Genomic DNA, 16,725 nt, shown 5'->3' on the forward strand with positions numbered 1-16,725 from the left:
AACAGCCTAATCCAAGCAGGATGACAAAGGACACAGACCCATCAGGAATGAAGGTATGGGTCAATCCTCCAGGAAAAGAGCCAAGACCTGCTGAGGTGCTGGCTGAAGGAGAAGGAAATACAGAGTGGGTAGTAGAGGAAGGTAGTTATAAATACCAATTAAGGCCACGTAACCAGTTGCAGAAACGAGGATTATAAAGTAATATGAATGCCCATTGTAAATTTACTAATGCGTTTGCGTTTGTACGAGGGATAGTTATATCATGTTAGGCGTACTTACAACCTTGTTATTGTTTCATGTGAACATGAGATATTATTTGTGTCAAGTTGACAAGGGGTGGATTGTAGTGGCTATTCCTGGTTGTCAACTTGACAATATTTGGAATGAACTACAATCCGGAATTGGAAGGCTCACCAGTGACCCTTATCTGGAGGCTTGGAGATCCTTATCTGGATCTTGGTTTGAAGATCTTGAGCCACAGTGGCTATGGATTCCAGAAGATTGAATCTCCGAGTTTAAGGAACACACCTTTAATCTGGGCTACACCTTTCATCTGGGATTAAAGGTGTGGTGGAACATACCTTTAATCTGGGCTACACCTTCTGCTGGAGACAATATAAGGACATTGGAAGAAGGGAGCTCTAGCTCGAGCTCTTGCTCCTTCGCCTGCTTGCTGCGTGAGACTGAGCAACTGCTAGATCCTTGGACTTCCATTCACAGCTGCGACTGAACAATTGTTGGGAATTGGGCTGCCGACTGTAAGTCATCAATAAATTCCTTTACTATTTAGAGACTATTCATAAGTTCTGTGACTCTAGAGAACCCTGACTAATACACCCTTTGAATGCAAAGGGTGTGGGAAAGCCTTCACCAGTCAGAAAGATCTCATCCAGCACTTCAGAATCCACACTGGAGAGAAGCCCTATGAGTGTGTGGCGTGTGGGAAGGCCTTTCCGTGCCTGTCAGGTCTTACGAGGCACCAGGGAGTTCATAGTGGGGAACACATTTGAAGTATTAAGTGTGGGAAGACCATGCCATCATCCACACTGGGGAGAAGCCGTGTAAGTGCACTGAACTTGGGAAGGTCATGAGTCTCAGCTCAGCCCTCAATCAGCATCAAAAGCTGCAGTGACAGAGGCCCTACCAGTGTGGCAGAGAAGGGAAGACCATTCACAGCCACACAGCTCTCAGTTATCCTCGGTGAACTCCTTCTGGGGAACGAACGATCTTTTGTCACAAGAAACGTCTTCTTCAGGATCTGATCATCTACACCAAAGGGAAGCTGCACAAGTGTCTTGATTATAAAACAAACAAACAAACAAGCAAACCCCTTCCTATTACAGAACACCCTGTCATCTGAAGAGCAACAACAGCAGCAGACCCAGCCTTATTTCCCCTCTGAAAATTCACCCAGGAAGAACTCCATGGTTTGGGGTGGGTTGTGGTAGGGGTGGTATCTTGTTTTAAATTCATACAGGAAAATTTCAGCCACATCTCTCTCAAATTTACAACGTCATGTTATCTCAGGGATTGTTTTACAAAGCAGATGCAGACAAAAATAAAATCACAGATGTCTTCAGACCTCCCAGACAAACCTATGGCACTGTGATATCGACTCCTCAGCTTATTGGAGTGAGGTGGGTGTTTTAGTGGTCAAAGCCTTTGGCCCTTTCTTGTGCCTTGTGTATTCACATGGTGTTGGGGAGTGAGCTGAGACCAATCCTGTAAACATGAATTGCATATTTTTGTGTCCTAAGATATTATTCTTGAGACCAATAACCTTTGTGATGAACGAGGGACACTTGAGCCATGAAATACTTCATATGTTAGGCAATAAGGATCCACATTTTTCCTAAGTATCTGTATTCTTTAAATTCCAAAAGCCTTTTTGTTTTCCTTTATCAAGATATACCTTTCTCTGTCTCTCTCTAACTCTCTCAGTCACTCAGTGTCTCTCAGTCTCTCTCTCTCTCTCTCTCTCTCTCTCTCTCTCCCTCTCTCTCTCTGTGTGTGTGTGTGTGTGTGTGTGTGTAAACTCTCTTAACTGCTGAGCCATTTCTCCAACTCTTTAATCATATAAATATACACCTTTCTTCACAATATACAGCTGAAAATTTTGCCTGTCTTTGTAGGGTGAAAATAATGAAGCTCGTGTTTTCAGCTGTTTCAAAATTTTTTCAGGTTAAAAAACAAATATAGTAGAGCTGGGTGGTGGATTCCTTCTTTAGCAGGCACCTCAGATTAGAATTCAGAGTCAGTGGGGGTGGTAAACTCTGATGGGGATAACTCAGTGGTCCAGAGCATAACTTCTTCAAGAAGACCTGAATTCAGTTACCTGCACCCATGCCGAGCAGTTAACAATTGCCTGTAATTCTAGCTTCATGGGATCCTATACCCTCTTCTAACCACAAACTGCCACAGGCATTTTTCTGTATGCACAGACACACAGAGATACAATTTTAAAAAAAATAAATTAATATTTTCCAAGCCTATTAAAGTAGAGAATAATGGCTCTGCCAGGAGTAGCTATATGGTTCTACTACAAATCATTTTCTTTCTTTCTTTTTTTTTCTCCTTTCTGAGACAAGACTAGAGTTGTCTATATAACCATTTAGCTGAGGTAGCACAGTATAAAGAGCAGTGATTGCTCTTGCAGAGTACTGGGTCTGGTTGCCAGCATCTACATGGTGGCCTACAGCCATCCATAACTCCATTTGCAACTGATTTCTTTGGGCTCTTGGTGTGCAGGGAGTGTACATACAAGCATGCAGGCAAAACATTCACACACATGCACGAACACACAATATTTACTAAAAGAAAACAAATGTAAGTCTGGGCATGGTGGTACAAGCCTTTACTAACACTCAGGAACAGAAACAGGTGCGTCTATGAGTTCAGCTAGGGCTATATAGTGAGATTCTTTCTCCAGAGAAAAAGAAGTAAAAAAAGAAACCACCAAGTGTAGTGGGGTGTGCCTACAAGTGGCTGAGGCAGGAGGACTGTGTCATGTAAAAGTTTAACTATGGTCTTTCTTGTGTGTACTCCCACATCATGACACAGAGATTATATTTATACAGAAGCTTCAAGAATTACAGCTGGACAGAAATTCTTCTATTCTGACCTGACTATGATGGCCTGGCCTATTTTCCAGTCCCATGTCTTGTTACCTGCCATCTTAGTCTTTCCCTGGCTCCTCATGCTCCATCATCTCCTCATGAAAACTCCCTCATGACTCCCTTCTTGATCTCTATCTCCACCTTTAACCCACTCACTGGGATGGAAAATCCTATTTTATCTCTCCTGCCCAGCTATTGGCTATTTAGATCTTTATTAACTGACCAAGCCAGCTCAGTCAGTCAATGGGTTCTTCAGGAAGGGAGCAAGGATTGATAAGAAAAAGACAATTGGACTACACTGTAACATGACCCCAGCCAGTTCTGAAGCTGGAGGCCTGTTTATTTTTTTCCAGTCTGCTTTTATACTACTCTAGGTACATACAAAGTATATGGCCAGTCCTAAGGCATAAACAAAATGTTAAGGAAAAAAAACAAAGCTTAAATAATGAACAAACCAGACAATAATCAAAGTAATCAAACAGGCAATAAACAAAGTCCCATTGTCACTGTGTCTAGGGATTTATCAGGTTGACCTTCCTAGAAGCAACCTCAAAAGTTCTCCACATTTAGCCAATCAGAGGTGATGGAGAACAATTTTTACACAACACTGAGACAGGAGATGCTTCACAATTATGACACTGCCAACATCCAATATCAATTAGGTGTCCTTGCACAGAAATCAGTATTTGAATGCACATTATGTAAAACTCTCCCACAAAGATGTACTGCTTGAGGCCAGTGTAGTTTGCACAGCCCAGGGTGTCCATTGGGTACATGACAAGACATGGGCTTCATAGTGAATTCCAGACCAACCTAGGCTACAGTGAGACAGCATCTCAAAAAACAAACAACAACTAAAGAAAAATCAAACCTCAAGCAATAAAAACTAAAACTGGAAGGCTATAGATTTTTGTTTTTAGCATAGTGACTACTCTTAAAATATATCTCTTAGCTGGCTGGCTGTAGGGCATGCCTTTAATCCCAGATCCTGTGAGGCAGAGGTGTTTGCATATTGGGAGTGCAGCGGGGAGGGGAGGAGTGTGTCTCTGTGAGTTCAGGACTATGCAAAGGGAATACAATGGGAGACCAGTGTGTTTGCTTGTTTTTCAGGTGGTGGTTTGTTTTTTTCCCTTAGCTGGAGTTGGTCTTTACTATTTTACTCACATTGCCTAGTCTGAAAAGAACAGGAAAGGGTCACTGCTCCAGGCAATCAATTTCCTTTAAAAGCAGTGAGCCAGCTGGGCACTGGTGGCTCCTGCCTTTAATCCCTGCACTTGAGAGGCAGAGAAGGCAGATTTCTGAGTTCTAGGCCAGACAGGGCTTGAACAGAGTGAGTTTCAGAACTACACAGGACTACACAGAGAAACCCTGTCTCAAAAATCAAAAACAAAACAAAACACCCCCAAACAAAACAAAACAAAAAAAGAAAGTAGTGAGCCTTTGTGGAAACAAAAACTTTACTGCATAGGGAGGCTTATAATACTTGATTGGCCTTGTTTTGTGGGAACACAGGCTTTTGATCCCAGCTGTCTGGAGCCAGAGGCAGACAGATCTGTTTGAATTCCAGGCAGGCCTGCTCAACATAAGGATTATCAAAATACCCAGCACTAAAAAAGGAACCCCTTGGGGTGGGGAGGTGGCAGAGGGCAAGGGATGACAAACAAAAAAGGACATTTGCAAAAAAAGTCTAACAAATTAGTTGGAGGGTTTAAACATTTGTTTTGTAAGAAGGAACCAAATTGAAGCTTTTTGAAGAGAGCTTCCATTTTGAATAGGGGTCAAATAAAGTTTAAGTTCCTAAAGACCTCCCTGGGTACTGAAAGGTCAGGAACTTTGGGAAGGTCTTGGAACACTTGCTCCTCTTGGAAGGGAGAGGCTAACATTTCTCAGACCACAGGGTGGGAACAGACCTGCAGGTGGGGACACATTCTGCAGGACAGACAGTTGCCCACCTTCAGACGAGTTTGCCATTTTGCTGAGACATTAGCTACACCTTCTCCTCCCCTCCTGGACTCATGTTGTCTTTGATTATCATGGAGTCATTAACGTTAAGTGGAGGACATTCCTCGAAATAGGAATGAAAAAATGTGTACAGTTTTATACAAACAAGCATTACTGACACTTGTGGAGGCCCATGGCAGCTAATCCTGTCCCAGAGGCAGAAACAATGTATGTCATGCTGGATATGGCAAATCCTGATAGGTGGGAATATGTAACTGTAACTTGGCATAGATGTTGATTGTTTCAGGCTTAAATTTTTTCTGTGATATTCTGGCTTGGAGTCGCTTTTCAGCTCCCAAGTTCTGTGGCCTGATCAGTAGCAGCCTGAGTACAATAGACTTTTGGCATCTACTTGTGGATGGACATCCCAAGAAGCAGTCAGCTCCCAAGTCTGTGTTGCTATTCCCTACTGGTCAGTTTCTGCTGCCTACTTCAATATTTTGCTTTGTATCTTGCTTTGCTTGGGTTGTTTTGAATTTTCAGCCCCCAATACTTTGTTTTTCAAGACAGGATTTCTTTCTAGCTTTGGCTGTCCTGGAACTTGCTCTTTTACATCAGGCTGGCCTTAAACTCAGAGATGCTCCGTGCCGCCTGAGTGCTGGGATTAAAGACATGTGCAGGATTTGTAAAGATTTTAGTTCCCTATTCTAATAAATAATAAATTTCATCGTAATTGACAGAGGAGACATATATTTACTGTTTCTTACTATGGGGTCCTCGAGGTTGATTGATGGTCCTCTGTACCTACACAAACACTTAGTAACCCTCCTGCTGACCTCAGCAAATGATACTTTCCTTGCCAGTGATTTTAGGCACCTTCTGGACCCGCCCACACCATCCTATAGGGCAAGCAGCCTGGCTTCTCTGGCGCACCTATTGGGCATGCTTATGACTTCAGAAAGATAACTAATGGTTATCAGCTGGGATCTACTAGACTCTGCCAAAGTGCAATCTGGAAACCTCTTGAGTGTGGCAGTGCTAGTGGATTACCAGTGTGTGTGTCCTATGTGTCCCTGGGTGGGTGAGACATTCCGGGCGGTTGGGTAGGCTGGAGTCGGAGCATTACCCGAGTGCCCTTTTCCAGGATCCAAGCAACTAGCAGGACTTCAACTTGCCCTCATGCCTTTAGAGTTCAGGGAAGAGTCACCTCCTTCGGGCTGGGCTTCACACACAAGTAAGAGGTAGGAGAACCGGGATCGACTCCAAAGTGGTGGCACCCATGTGAAAATTCCCTGCAAGCAGGAGGATGAGGCAGCAGGATGGGGACAGTTAGAGGTCACTGGGATCTGCAGCCAGGGGTGCGGTAAGTGTGTGTGTGCATTGGCAGTAAGACTTCAGCCTTCTCTCTCTGCCTCACCCTCCCTTTCCCTCACTCCCTCCTGTTCTCTCCCTCTCCTTTCACCCTCTCCTCCCTCTCTTTCCACTGCCCCCTCCTTTCCTGAGGTCACTCTCCACCTCTCCTTCTCCTGCAGTCCTTCTTTTTCTCCTCCCCTTTTCCTTTCCCTTCCATGCCCTCCCCTACAAAATTCTTGATGCCCCTTCCCCTCTCCTATACCCTTACCCCTGCCACCCTCCCCCAGTCTCTGATAGGGTGATTCTCTTGTGTACTAAGTGGGCCTCAAAGTTGCTGTGGAGTGGAGGGTGACTTTGAACTCCTGCCTCCTTGTCTACCTCCCACAGACTAGGGTTGCTATTGAGCAACACCAGACCCGTTTTTCCTCTCTCTTTCCTTAGCTACTGGCCAGATGGAGCCCAGCACCTCAACCAGGTGAGTGCTTTGCCAAAGTTTCCAGAAGAAAGAAAATGTGACTCAGGTGACTAGTAAGCAGGGCAAGAGGAGCATTGGCTCATGGATCTAAAATGTTATTTTCCCTATGGAAGACCACAGCTGAGGTTGAGCTCAGTGAATGAGGAAGGGGAGCGGTTGGGGACCCCTAACTCTTCCCAGTCTCTGAGATGAGGCCATCTCTTCCATCTATTCAGGAAGCATTTCACGATCAATGACTTTGAAATCGGGCGTCCTCTGGGCAGGGGGAAATTTGGGCGTGTGTACTTGGCTGGGCTCAAAGAAAATCATTTCATCGTGGCCCTGAAGGTCCTCTTCAAGTCTGAGATAGACAAGGAGGGATTGGAGCACCAACTTCGCAGGGAAGTGGAGATCCAGGCACACCTACAGTAAGCCTGACCTATGTGGAACTCAGAGCTGGACTTCTCCAGCGCCTGCTTCCCTCTTGCTGCCCTTGACCTCTGAAGTCAGTCTTCATGACTCCCAAATAAGCATTTTGTTTTCCACCTGAAGACTTTTCTCTGTAACTCATTCCAGTTAGGACAATTCTCTCCTGGCATTGGAAACACCAGTTTCAAGTGTACACACATCTGCAGGTCAGAGGTCAACCCCCAGTGTTGCTCCTCAGGTGATGTACATCTTTTTTAAAGAGGTATTCCTTTGTCCGGAGCCCCTGAGAAGCAGAGGCATGTGGATCACTGGGTGTGAGGCCAGCCTGATGGTTCTCAGTGAATTCCAGGTCAACCAGAGTTACACAGTGAAACTCTACCCTAAAGTTATTGGTTTTATCTTATACCTACTTATTTGTTTGTTTATTTTAGTTTTGGTTTTGGTTATTTGGAGACAGGGTTTCTCTGTGTAGCCATGGCTGTCTTGGAATTTGCTCTATAGATCTAGCAGGCTGCTCTTGAACTCCCAGATTTGGCTGCATCTGCCTTTGGAGTGCTGAGATTAAAGTCTTGCACTACTCATCAATTTATTTATTTATTTATTTATTTATTTATTTATTTTAAGTTACATTGAGTAATGTCACATAGGCTACATATGAGTCACAGGACACACGTGGAGGACAACTTGCAGGAATTATTTCCTCTCTTCCACATGCAGATTCTGGGAGTGGTACTCGGGTTAGCACACTTGGCAACAAATGTCTCTGTTTGCTGTGCTATCTTGCCTGCCTTGACTCTTCCTTCCTCCTCCAGACACCCAAACATCCTTCGCCTGTACAAGTACTTCTATGATGACATTCCGATATACTTAATTCTGGAGTATGCTCCAGGAGGAGAGCTCTATAAGGAGCTTCAGAGACATCAGAAGTTGGACTAGCATCGTACAGCCATGGTGAGGGGAGTTCTGGGACCAAGGATGCATGCAGTGATGACAGTGACTGATTGTAGCTGCCAATATCCCTTCCCAACTCTTTTTAACTTACTCTTTTGTGTAGTAGTGTGGGATGTGGGATGGGGGAGCATACAGGCCGTAGTGGGCATATATAGAAGTCATGAGACAACTTGGGAAGAGTCTGTTTTCTCCTTTCAGCTTTATGTGGCTTCCAGGGATGAAACTCAGGTCAACAGGCGTGTACAGCAAGCTCTCTTACCCACTGAGACATCTTGTTAGCCTTCAGCTCCTTTTGTTCTGAGTTGCAGGAAATCTTGCTAGATAGCCCAGGCTAGGCCAGGCTTCCCTGAAATCTCTAGGATGATGCCTGGCTCAGGGTGCTGTATTTCCTTTCCTGAGGCAGAGTCTTTTCTAAACAGCTCAGAATGACATGGAACTCGTGTATAGACCAGGTTAACCTTGACATTGCAGCCTTGTAACTCCTACGAAGACAGGCCCCCCAGCTTTGGACTGTTTGTTTACATGAGGGTTTTTTGTTTGTTTGTTTGTTTGTATGTTTTGGTTTTTAGGTGTGCTTAGATGTAACTTGTTGGTCTAGTTCTTCTCTAGTGAGTTTATGGCTTTGGGTTGATCCCAGTGTAGCCATAGAATATTATTATTGATAGATTTTTTTTTTTTTTTTTTTTTTTTAGAGACAGGTTCTTTCACTTCGTGTCTGACCTGGAATAATATATAGAGACAGGCTGGCCTCAAATTCACAGAAATCCTCTTGCCTCTGCTTCCCTAGTGCTGGCTACCACACCTGGAGTCTTTCTTATCAAGCATTAGATTCTAACTGGGGCTGGAGAAACAGCTCATTGGGTAAGGATGCTTGCTCTCCAGGCTGAACACCAGCATCCTGGGACCCACATGGTCGAAGGAGAGATAAAACCCAGAAGGTTGTCCTTGTACCTATCCATGCACTTATTCACATATATAGGCACAGAAAAACAAATAAATGCAATGAAAATAGTATATAAAAAGTCCAACTCTATTAAGTAGAAAATGAAACCATAAACATATATTGGAAAGCTAGCTGGGCATAGTGTTGCTGGCCTGTAATTCCAGAAATTTGAAGGCTGGGGCAGAAGGCTCAGGACTTCAAGGTCAGCTTGGTCTACATGTCAAGTTTCAAGCCATAAGGTTACATAGTGCAACCTTATCTCATAAAAGAAAAAAAAAAGGTACCTAGAAATTGTATGGCACTTTATTAAAAGCCCTAGCACTCACTATCCCTGCAGCATCAGTTGGCTTTGCTGGACAATAAAATCTCTGACTCCTGTAGCCTTCCCTCTGATCCAGGCTGGGGGAGGTTACACTCAACACAGCTTCTGTGTCTGGCTCCTGTTCTGCTAAGTCTATGGGGGACTTGGGGGGGGGGGACCTGGCTAGTTTATAACCATGGTGCTATCTATGTAAGGACAGACAGATCTCATGAGTTTAAGGCTGACCTGGGCCAGACAGTGAAGGCCCTCTTTTAAAAAGAACAAAGAGGCAAGTGGTGGTGACTGAGGCCTTTACTCCCTGATCTACAGAGAGAGTTCCAGGGTAGTAAGAGCTACAGAGAGAAACCCTGCCTCAAAACAAGAAAAACAAGGTCGATAGACAGTAAGGCACCACTCTAAAGATTGTCCTCTATGCTCCCCATTGCTGCATGAACACACACAAAGAGACAATAGAATTATAGTAGAAAAAAATGAGAGTCCATGGCAATGATAAAATTCATAATGTCTGTTCTACCTCACAGGGAAGGCGTGGAAGTCTTCTCCCCACCAGTCTGCTTTTGTTCTCACAGATAATACAGGAGTTGTCAGATTCCCTGACCTACTGCCATGAGAAGAAGATGATTCACAGGGACATCAAGCCAGAGAATCTCCTGCTGGGCCTCAATGGTGAGGTGAAGATCTCAGATTTTGGGTGGTCTCTGCATTCCCCCCTCTCTCAGGTAGGTTGGATGGGATGGAGGTGGGACCCTCACACTAGTGAGGCATTTCCCAAGTGAATTTATCTCACATGGAAGGCCCAGATACAAACTGGGCCTTGGGGTTAACAAGCACCTTTTCCAAATATACACTTTTAAAATGCACTTGCAAATTAAAAGAATTGGGTGGGTGGGGTGATGAACTCAGTAGATAAGAACAGGTCCTTTGTGATCAGGAAACCTGACTTTAAATGAAAAGAACCTGTAAATACCTGGCCATGACTCTGGATTAATTTAACCCCTGCCTTGAGTGATGGAGACAGGCAGATCCTAAAAGCTGGCCATCCTCTGGCAGAAATGACTGGGTGAGGTCCAATGAGAGACCTTGCCTTAAAGGAATATAGTTAATAAAGACACTGAATGTCATCCTCTGTCTTTGTTAGTGTGTATCTGTAGGCATGTACGTACACACACACACACACACACACACACACACACACACCACAAATAGAGCTTTGCTTTCCTAGCCTTTATCAGTGTTTGCCTTTGCCAGTAAGATTCCATGTAAACTTAGCAACCATCCCAGGAAGGAATTTCTCCATGTGGATGAGCTACATTTCCTTGATTCCTCTTGAGATGCACACCATCATTATGTACATCATAAATCTTCCTCAGACGAAAGGATAGACCATCTAGAGACTGCCATACCCACGGATCCACCCCATAATCAGCCTCCAAACGCTGACACCATTGCATACACCAGCAAGATTTTGCTGAAAGGACCCTGATATAGCTGTCTCTTGTGAGGCTTTACTGGGGACTAGTAAACACAGAAGTGGATGCTCACAGTCAGCTATTGGATGCATCACAGGGCCCCCAATGTAGGAGCTAGAGAAATCCCCAAGGAGGTAAAGGAGTCTGCAACCCTGTAGGTGGAACAACAATATGAACTAACCAGTACCTCCGGAGCTTGTGTCTCTAGCTGCATATGTATTAGAAGATGGCCTAGTCGGCCATTATTGGGAAGAGAGGCCCCTTGGTCTTGCAAATTTTATATGCCTCAGTACAGGAGAACGCCAGGGCCAAGAAGTGGGAGTGGGTGGGGAGGGGAGGGGGAAGGGTATGGGGGACTTTTGGGATAGCATTTGAAATGTAAATGAAGAAAATACCTAATTAAAAAAAATAAGTATGAAAAAGAATCTTCCTCAGTCACTGACTCTGCAGTCCACCAGGCTGGCTTCAGACTTACAGCAATCCTGTGTTGTTATGCTACAGGTGATATGCTACACCATGTTTTAAAACATGAGATTACTGTATCTTCCCTTATAGTATTTACTTTTTCTGAGTTGGTTTAGTTTTTTAATTTTTATCTTCTATATATGGATGTTTTGCCTGCATCTAGGACTTGTGCACCATTTTTCATGCCTGTTCTCTTGGAAGCCTGAAGAGGGCATCATTTGGTTGTAAGCAGCCACATGGATGCTTCAAAATCTATCCAGGGTCTTTCTGACTGGTTGTGGATTCATTCTAGTGTCAAATACAATGCACTTCCTGTTGCAACCTTCCCAAATGCCAGAATTAAGAGATGTGAGCTATTACTATATCCATCTGCTTTCCCTGAATGTTAAAAAGAAAACCTGTGTTTATTCTCATGTGTGCGTGCAGGCACACATGTGCCATGTTGTGTCTGGGAGGAGGGTGGGCATGTAAGAGAACACCTTTAAGATAGTCCCTCACCTTCCACCTTATTTGAGATAAGGTCTTTTTTTGCTCTTTCATAGTTGCCTAGCTGGTCTAAAGACTTTATATGATTCTCTTCTGCCTCCCATCTCACTATAGAAGTTCTAGGACTATAGTCATGGACCCGGCTTTATGTGGGTTCTGGGGGATAGAATTCAGGTCCTGAGGAATTCCCCTTGCAAGTGCTTTGCCCCCTGACTCACCTCCTATAGCCCCTCTGGATCTTGAACCATATGAACAGTTGCTGTTTATGAACAGTTCTCCTTGCCTCAGGCATGCACAGGAGTGGACCCTTCAGGATGTCCCTGTGTCTCCCATTTCCTTGGAAGCTGAAAAGGGAAGATTTCCCTTCTTCCGGTTTTTGTTTGTTTTGTTTTTTGTTTTTTGTTTTTTTTGGAGACAGGGTATCTCTGTGTAGTTCTGGCTGTCCTAAAACTCACTTTGTAGACCATGCTGGCCTTGAACTCAGAAATCTGCCTGCCTCTGCCTCCCAAGTGCTGGGATTAAAGGCATGTGCCACCACTGCCCATTTTTTGTCATTGTTTTTTTTTTTTTTTTTTTTTTTTTGTGATTTCCCTTCTTCTGAGCCTACGCACAGCCCAACCTTCTGTGTTCTGTTCTAGGAGAAAGACAATGTGTGGGACTTAGGACTACTTGCCCACGGAAACGATAGAGCAGAAACCATACAATGAGATGGTTGATCTGTGGTGCAGTTGGGTGCTCTGCTATGAGCTGCTGGTGAGGAAGCCACCCTTTGAGAGCAACACCTCCAGTGAGACACAGAGATGCATGCGCCAGGTATGGCGTGCATGAGCACACACACACACATATGCATGACATTTATCAGGAAGCCAGACAGTGATGGGTCCTGGGTGGGCCTTTGGGGACTAGAGTGTATACAAAAGATTATCTGCTAATAGCAAAAAGGGTGCCATGAGGAGACTCATATCACAGGGAGTAGATTACCCAAAGAGAATAACTAGATTCTATTCTTCTTCCCCTGGCTCATTAGGTGGATTTTAAGTTTCCTTCATCAGTGCCTGCAGGAGTCCAGGACTTGATCTCCAAGCTTCTTAGGTACCATCCTTCAGAGTGGCTAAGCCTGGCCCAGGTCCTGAAGCACCCCTGGGTCAGGGAACACTCTCGAAGGGTGCTTCCTTGCTAGTTCAGGGGTCTTCCTGAGCCCTGTCCATCTCTATCCCTATGTATTTCTTCAGGAAGGTCTCCAGGCTCTGTTTGTTAGTGCATGTGATTTGCTTGTTTTCTCTTTTATGAAGTGATGTTAATTAAAACTGATTACTTTAGCATCAATCTTCTTGCTTGAGTGAGTTAGTGTGTGGATTGAATTGAAACATTTGTCTTACATGAGTGATTGAGGTGGAAGCCCACATCAGGTGGCTCCTTCTAGTGCTCTGCATCTCATATTCTGAGAGGATAAATCTGTGAACTGAACATGAAATCACCAAGTTGGCTTGACTGGCTGGTAAATAAAACACAGTGAGTCTCCTATGTCCAGCTCCCCAGTGACAAGATCACAGAAGCACTAAAGTATGCCCAGCTTGTACCTGGTTGCTGGGGATCAAACTCAGACCCTGTGCTTCTGCACGTGGATAGAGGCACACCCATGCTTACACACACATGAAATAACCACTAAATGAAAGGAAGTTGGTACATAAGGAGAGTTGATGTATGTGTAGAACTGGGGGTCCTCTCTAGAGCACTCAGTTTACCAGCTTTACATTTGCCCTGATTTTGGGCAAATGTTCCAGACATACAACACTCTAATCTACATTCTATACAGAAAGAATGTCAGTCTCACCCAGGCCCGGAACCCTCCTGGGCTGTGTGCATTGTTATTTGATGGATCTGAAGCCAGGCCTGGTCACCCATGCCTACAATCTTAAGTATTCAGGAGGCTCAAACAGGAGAAGTTCAGTTCAAGGCCAACCCGGCCAATTTAGCGAGATTGTCTCAAATTAAAACAATTTCAAGTATAATAACACCACTCCTGGGCATATACCCAGAAGATGCTCCAACATATAATAAGGACTCATGCTACACTATGTTCATAGCAGCCTTATTTATAATATCCAGAAGCTGGAAAGAACCCAGATATCCCTCAATGGAAGCATGGATACAGAAAATGTGGTTCATATACACACTACTACTTAGCTATTAAAAATGATGAATTTGAGCCGGGCAGTGGTGGTGCATGCCTTTAATCCCAGCACTTGGGAGACAGAGGCAGGTGGATTTCTGAGTTCAAGGCCAGTCTGGTCTACAAAGTGAGTTACAGGACAGCCAGGACTGCACAGAGAAACCCTGTCTTGAAAAACAAATAAACAAACAAAAAAATGAATTTGTGAGAATTTTAGGCAAATGGATAAAACTAGAAAGTATGCTGTGTGAGGTAACACAATCAGAAAAGAACGCACATGGTATATACTCACTGATATGTGGATATAGGCCAGAAGCTCAGAATACCCAAGGTACAATTCACAAACCACATGAAACTCAAAAAAGAAGGAAGGCCAAAGTGTGCATACTTCCATCCTTCTTAGAGGGGGAACAAAATACCCATGGGAGGAGTTACAAAGTGTGGAGCAGAGACTGAAGGAATGACCAACCAGAGACTGCCCCACCTGGGGATCCATAAACCCAGCCACTATTGTGGATGCCAACAAGTGCTTGCTGACAGAAGCCTGTTATAGCTGTCTCCTGAGAGACTCTACCAGTGCCTGACAACTACAAAGGTGGAGGCTCTCGGCCAACCATTGGACTGAGCACAGGATTCCAAATGGAGGAGCTAGAGAGAGGACCCAAGGAGCAGAAGGGTTCTGCAGTCCCATAGGAGGAACAACAATATGAACTAACCAGTACTTCCAGATCTCCCAGGGTGTAAACCACCAACCAAAGAGTACACATTGTGGGACTCATGGCTCTAGCTGCATATGTAGCAGAGGAAGGCCTTGTCAGTCATCAGTGGGAGGAGAGGTCCTTGGTCCTGGGAAGGCTCTATGCCCCAGTGTACAGAATGCCAGGGTCAGGAAGTGGGAGTGGGTGGGTTGGTGAGCAGGGGGAGGGGGAAGAGGATAGATGGTTTTCAGTGGGGAAACAAGGAAAGGGGATACCATTTGAAATGTAAATAAAATATCCAATAAAACAAAAGAAAAAAGGAATAACAACAACAACAACAACAATAATAAATAGTAATAGGTATGTCTAAGCCATGATGGTAGGTCTGGGAACTTATTTTAGATAAAGAGTAAGAAAACCTCTTCTCTTTGGGGAGGGAGTGAACCATTTGTAAGCAGAGAAAGAATTATGTTACCCAGAAGGTATAGAGCACAAGAGTCTTGTGGCTTGCTCTGCAAATGAAATGCTAATGCCTGCAGCTCTACTGGCTCCATGCCATGATGTCATCCTTGCGCTACTCTTCAGTTCACATCCAGTGTGGGAATCTTAGCTGCACTCCTGTTTAGCCTGTAGTGAGGAGGAAGGGTGCACAAGCAAAACCAAAACACTGCAGTGAACTGAGCTGTGCTCTGTGACCTGGGCATGACAGCCAGCAGCCAAAGTCACCTGCCCGGGGCAAGGAGATACAGGTTTCTCTGGAGCTCACGGGATTCCCGGCTCTGCTGCCTGCATGGTAGCAGGATGGCGTCCTCCCTAGTGGGCACCAGGCTTGTGGGTTTTCGGAGACTTTTGATGCTTCCTTAAGTTTTGGAGAGCCTGTCAATCAAGAGCGCCTCTAGGTTAGTCTTTATAATTGTGTTTGCTTAGGAAAAGTGGATCTGCCTGGCCACCCAGTTCATCCCGAGTCTTTGTTTGTTTGTTTGTTTTTTTGTTTTGTTTTGTTTTTCGAGACAGGGTTTCTCTGTGTAGACCTGGCTGTCCTGGAACTCACTTTGTAGACCAGGCTGGCCTCGAACTCAGAAATCTGCCTGCCTCTGCCTCCCAAGTGCTGGGATTAAAGGCGTGTGCCACCACGCCCTGCTCATCCCTTGTTTTAGACTTAGGTTTCAAAGCTGGGACAAAAAGCTTAAGTGTCTACTAAACAGAACAAAGCAGACCCGCCGCTGGGGGGGGGGGGTTTAAACAACCTTATACAGGTCACCAAGAGTTCTTGGCTGGCATACTTTGCACCCCCTACCTTAAATTCCCTCAGCTCTGGAGCTGGGTTGCTCTGCCCCCAGCTGTCCTTCCCTTTACAATCTAACCAGTTTGGTTAGCCATGCTCTTTTGGGCCTCTTGGATGCTGCACCTTTCCCCTCCCCCTCCTCACTCTCTCTTCTTCTGTTCCTCTTCTCACATGGCTCAGGGTCATGTCCACTCTGGAATCTCCCAGGTGTTTCTGTCTCTAGCTGTGCTCTCCCACTTATCTATGGTAAACTTTCTCTTTCACCATACCTACAAGCACTCATGTCCTTTCCCTTTATTTCTTACTTTTCCACTTCACTTTGTACCTGAGAAGGTCGTTTATGCACTGGAGGCCATACCAAAGAAAGTAGGAGCTCACTCCCTAATATGTGCCAACCTGCCTCCTTTTCTATAACTAACATTTTGGAATTGTGTCTGCTCTAAGTCGATCTAAAGGAACCCAGATGACTCTCTCTTAGTAATAATCTAGAAGCCCAAAGATAACTTCTGTGACGATAGGCAACAATGGTCTAGGATTTGGTTTAATAACTGGGTCCTGTTTGTTGCCATTTCTGCTTCTAATAAAGGACTCACATAGCCCTCACTGTCCAGCATTGCCACTCTGCTAGTTAGCCCTCCTA

At 44.7% G+C, this 16,725-nt stretch overlaps 1 non-coding gene and 1 pseudogene across 1 annotated transcript; both read left to right on the forward strand.

Moving 5' to 3' along the window:
- Positions 677–1,395, forward strand: Gm18204 (predicted gene, 18204; annotated as a pseudogene).
- On the forward strand, positions 5,675–13,264 carry Gm6909. The gene is made up of 7 exons (XR_001778039.1): positions 5,675–6,134; positions 6,852–6,885; positions 7,101–7,292; positions 8,106–8,244; positions 10,079–10,248; positions 12,568–12,742; positions 12,957–13,264. It is a non-coding gene; the product is annotated as a predicted gene 6909 (transcript).
- The last annotated feature ends 3,461 nt before the right edge of the window (positions 13,265–16,725 follow it).

This window comes from Mus musculus, chromosome 7 (assembly GCF_000001635.26).
Source record: "Mus musculus strain C57BL/6J chromosome 7, GRCm38.p6 C57BL/6J".
Taxonomy (NCBI): Eukaryota; Metazoa; Chordata; class Mammalia; order Rodentia; family Muridae; genus Mus; species Mus musculus.